The sequence below is a fragment of the Pteropus alecto genome, unplaced genomic scaffold (assembly GCF_000325575.1).
Source record: "Pteropus alecto unplaced genomic scaffold, ASM32557v1 scaffold10, whole genome shotgun sequence".
Classification (NCBI taxonomy): Eukaryota; Metazoa; Chordata; class Mammalia; order Chiroptera; family Pteropodidae; genus Pteropus; species Pteropus alecto.
Genome location: NW_006431210.1, coordinates 7,816,111 through 7,821,771, shown reverse-complemented (window position 1 = coordinate 7,821,771; position 5,661 = coordinate 7,816,111). Strand labels below are relative to the sequence as shown.

General features: G+C 34.4%; 1 pseudogene; it reads right to left on the bottom strand.

The window, feature by feature from the left end:
- Window positions 1-5,330: 5,330 nt before the first annotated feature.
- Window positions 5,331-5,449, bottom strand: LOC112470300 (annotated as a pseudogene).
- Between the last annotated feature and the right edge of the window lie 212 nt (window positions 5,450-5,661).

Genomic DNA, 5,661 nt, shown 5'->3' with positions numbered 1-5,661 from the left:
TCAACCAAGATCTCAGCTGAGACTAGAACCAGGCCTCCTGTTTCCCAATCCCAAGATCTTTCCTTTGCAACATGACCCTGCTTTCAACATGAATATCAAACATAGAATGGAGTAGATTGCAAACTGCAACCTGCTGAAGTAGAAATTAATCAATCATTTGGAGAGAGGGGCCATGCAGTGTCCCCAGGCAAAGCTTTGCTTCTCCACCCCAGGCCCATATGCCACTTTCCTTTGCCAGGGCAGTTCCTGGACTGCTGGGTGTCCTTCTGCTCAAGACATTGAGCAAACTAGGTCAAACATAGTATTCAGCAACCTTTCTTAAGCATTGAAGGTCATCGTGATGCTCAGCATTTTTGCATCTTTTCAAATAAGTAATGAAAATGGAGATTTCTCAATATGGCATAGCTGGACTGATTCCCTGGGAGCTACATTCGCACCATACCACGTATTGCCAGCATATGTTTCGCTTTGTAGAGTGGTTGCCAAATTAAGATTACATTAGGGAATAAATTTTCATGAAGAATTAAGAACATTGAGTAGTAATTTTTTACAGAAATATACTAGGGAGGAATATGGGCAAAGAAAAGTCTTGCTCGCAACAGCAACATACAAAATATAAGTTTAAGGAGTGCAATTAAGGAGATAGGGTCCTTAAAACTACTCAGTTCTCAAAATGTCACCACCAGGTGATAACCATGAAGACTGATGAATGGGAAAGTGAAATATCACACAAAAATACACCTTACTGATGAATGGGAAAGTGAAATATCACACAAATTCGAATTCTGCCAAAATTATTTTACACAGATTTAACAGAACCCCAAACAAAACTCTGATGCTTTTTGTTGTAGGCAAATTAATGCCACAGCCACCCAAATATGTTCACACTCTAAACCCCAGTACCTATGAATATGTTACCCTACATGGCAAAAGAGACATCACAGATATGATTAAGGGTGAAAACCTTGTAACTGGGGAAAATTATCCTGGATTATCTAGAGCTTGATCTAATCGCATAAGTCCCTAAAACTAGAAAATATTTTCTGGCTCCGCTCAAAGAGAAAATCAGAGAGATGAAGCTCTGTTGCCTTTGAAGATGGAAAAGGGGACCCATGAGCCAAGGAATATGGGCAGCCACTAAAAGCTGTAAAAGACAAGAAAATGAATTCTTCACCAAGAACCTCCACAAAGGAACGTAGCCTGCTGACACCTTGATTTTAACCAGGTGAGACCAGTGTCAGACTCTATCCTGTGGGGACTAGAGGTCTAGAAGGTAATAAATCTGTGTTGTCATAAGCCATTAAGTTTGTGGTATTATTTTACAGCAGCAAAAAGAAATGAATACATTATTTTTAAAACCGACCAAATTATAAAATTGTGAAATATTAATAAATTAACCTATGAAGAAAAATCAGGGGCAAAAATAGAGGGTAAATATTTAAAATGTTTTCAATTTGAAAATAATTTGAGGATGCCGACTTGTTTGGTATTATAATACATCTGGCACCATAAAAAAATGTGGAACCAAATAAATGCTCTAGAAATAGACTCCATCACATCAAATGTACTGACACCATTAGAGGAAACATCTCTGAACATCAGGGAAAGAAAAACTTATTTAAAAATTAATTTTGCAATCTCTGATTAGCAAATTTAAAACAAAATGAGTTTATATCCTCAGTTTATAACATAAATCTAATGAAGTTGACATCATTAAAAAAGTAAATATTGTTAAATCTTATAAAATGTAGCAAAGAATAAAATGTGTTTAAATAAGGTACATGAATTTAAATTTTCTAAACTTTAATTGGTGGGGAAATTTCAGATTTAATGCTATAAAAATTTATTTTATAACTTTGAAAACAACACAATGAAAATTAAGAGAAAAACAAGGGATTAAAATGCTTTTAAAAATATATAAAGAGTTAACAGCTATGTTATATTAGATGCACGTTTATCATATACAAATAAGATGCCCAATAGATGAATGAGCAGAAAATATGATCTGATCATCTACGTAGGAAGAATTAAAATTAGTAAACAAACATGCAAAAATGCTCCACTTTGCTGTGATTAAAGAAAAACAAATTAAAATATTCATTAAGTACCATTTTACACCTATTATATTATGAAAAATAATGATAATACTCAAGGCTAACCAGGTTCTGATGAAGTTAGTACATTTATACACTGCTGATTGCAATTTAAATAAATTCTGTTTGTAAAGTAATTTAACTAAATATATCAAAGGCATAAAATATTAATTTTCTTGGATCCAGCAATTTCATCACTAAGGGTTTGTCCTAAGGAATTAACCTAAAGGAGAGAGAAATGTCTACATAGGAAGATGCTCATTTACAATAGTAAAAACCTAAGGACAACAGACAAATGGTTAAGGGAGGTTTTACTTGGTAGACATTCATTGAAATGACAAGTATGAAGGCTACATAGCAACGTGGAAAATGTTAATACAAAGTAATAAATTAAAGCTGAATAGTATTAGGTTAAACCATATCAGTTACCTTTTTCATAGAAAAGATGTAAAATATTGAAAATTCCATATGGTTCAACCTAACAGTTCTGTCATGGATACAAATAAGTAAAAAAATATATATCTTCTAAGAATGAGACCTACAAGGAAACACAAAGAGAAAAACACTTGAAGGGATAGTAGTATTAAGGATTAACTTTTTAGATTCTGTTTTTCTTTACACTATAATAATATTATTTATAAAATCAATTTTAATGTTAAAACATTAAAGATATGATTGTTATACAGTTAAAGATACTTCATGAAAAAAGTTAAAGGATATAATCTCATTAAATCTTCCTATTTCAAATTCTTTGATTCACCATGAAAGAATTAAGTTTTCAACTGAGTAAGAATTTGTTTTGAAAAGATCTAATCAAAAAATGTCAACTTTAGGAATAAGGCAACATAGCAGGGAGGGAGAGCACCACGTTTTAAAGAGTCAAATCTCATTTATTACATATAAAATATTGGAAAAATTACTTTATCATTTAATCTCAGTTCTCTTATCTGGTAAGTGGGAACACTAATGGTATTTATGTATGGGTTGTCACAAAGATTAAATGATGACTACCAACTGCTTACTTTAGTGTCTGGTAAATCATAAGTATTTAACAATTATGAGCAAGTATATCATTACAGTAGTCTCCCCTTATCCAAGGTTTTGCTTTGCTCAGTTTCAGTGTTACCCAGGGTCTACTGTGGTCCAAAAATATTACATGGAAAATTCCAGAAATAATTCATGTTTTAAATGTCATGCCATTCTGAATATCGTGATGAAACCTCACCTCATCCTGCTCCATTCAGCCCAGAACAGCAGTCATCCCTTTGCCCATCATATTCTCTCTGTATATGGTCTGTGCCAGTTAGTCTGGGTTATCAGATTGCCTGTCATGGTATTGCAGTGCTTATGTCCAAATAATCCTTATATTACTTAATAATGGCCCCAAAGCCATTCACATAACTTTTATTACAGTATATTATCAGAATTGCTCTATTTTATTGTTATTGTTGTTAATCTCTTACTAGGCCTAATTTATAAATTAAACTTTATCATAAGTATCTATGTGTAAGAAAAATACAGTATATATAAGGTTTGGTACTCTCAGCGGTTCCAGGCATCCACTGGGGGTCTTGGAACATATTCTTTTGAGATAAGGAAGGACTACAATACTAAGCAAAATAAATCTTTAGATGAACAATAAATAAAGTTACAGAACAATATTCACAGAAGAATACTTCTATATCCATTAGATTAAAATTATTTCAACTTCTATAATTTCTTTATGTTCTTTTCTTAATCAAAACAGACTAGCCCTCACTATGGTATATGTAGAGTTAGCTTCAGAATTAAAATGCTGTAGAATATAGATTCAGTAGTAAGTGCAAATGTAAATTAGAAATAAGGTTCCTGTCTCAAACCTGTAAAATAAGAAGACTAAATGGCCCCAGGTCATATTTTATAGGAGTATTTCCCATAAATTCTTTTGTATCATTACTCATCATTTATGGATGTGCTTTCTCATCCTCTGGTGCAATACCATGCAGAAGGCTATAGTTGACATTGGTTTCTTTTTTGGCCTGTGCAGTGTGTACTCCTTTTGAGGACTGCTCTTCCCAACTACTATAGAACTCTTATCCATATGATCTCCACCTCCTCCATCACAGAGTTAGTAGGGACCCAGTCTAGATATGAAATTCCCTTTTCATGAACATCACCTGAACAGAAAGTCTCTCTCTTTCTGAAATAGTGAGTAAGAAGATTCAGGCTTGAGCTGACAGGACCACACTGGTTGACTGCTGGACATCGTGGTGCTCTAACTACCCTATTGAGGGCTGACACACTAATTTTCTCCATGGACAGAAGTCTGCTGACGGCTGCTGATGGCTCAAGAGCTGTATCTTTCACCAGAAACTGCTCTCTGCCACAAAGAAACACTTCATCAAAGTTATGATGACCCAGAGAGTGACCCGTAGCCAGTGACCTGCTGATAGAGACATCAAAGGCATACACTCTTTGCTTCAACTTGGAGACAACACTGAAAGCTTCCAAAGCTCCCTGTAGGATTAGCAGAAGCTTCAGGGGTCAGCTTCTTCCTCTGCCCAATCATGTCTTTCTCATTTCCTCACAGGTATAATTTCTAAGAGCTCTCCCCAGTAAATCTCCACGCAACTCTCCATTCCAAAGTCTGCTTCCTGGGAACTCAATCTAAGACAGTTGGCACAGGAATAAAGCTTGTCTCGTGATGATACCAAGAAGAGATACGAAATAAAGAAATCCAACAATGTCATTTGAACCCCTTGACCATGCTACACCTAAAACCAGCACACACCTTGGTCTTCCAAGTCACATGATTCAAAAGACTGCATTTTTTACTTAAACTGCTAAAATTGGGCCTTAATCTCTTACAACTGAGGAGTCCTAACTAATATGCAAATGTTATCTCACCTCCTGCAATACTTAACAAAGTGCTATGTACATGAAAAGGGCTTAACAGTATTTGTTGAACTCAGTTGTTGCTTGGTTATAACTTTTATAAAATGACAGCCTGATAAGATGCCCTACTTAAAGGAAAGAGGAAAAATGGGTTGTATCATAAAACAAGCTTGGTAAGTGCTACATAATATGTGCACTTCCTGATTTAATATATATTAGCTATTAGCATATTTAAAATTCTGAGCAGTGTTGTGATTTTTTGTGTGTGTGAAATAACTCTCACTTAAAAATGAACTTGTCAGCTTACAGTCCCTTATTTATTTATTTATTTATTTATTTATTTATTTATTTAATTATTTTTTACTCCTACAGCACCTGGTCTTCCTAGGTGGTCTCTTATCCAAGTATTAACCAGGCTCGACCCTGCTTAGCTTCCAAGATCAGACGGGATCAGGCTTGTTCAGGGTAGCATGGCCATAGACCAGAGTGAAAATTTTACAGTCATTTGCATAAATGATGACATCTGAATTTATGTTGTAGTTAATTTCAGTCTCAAAAACATCTGAAAGCATGTGTTTAGGTGTTCAGCACTGTGCTAGGTATTTCTATTACTCATTTCACAGTAAATTCATCACACATTCTAAATTATGGTTGATGAGAGTTTCAAAATATTTAATTGTTAATGCCCTCACAT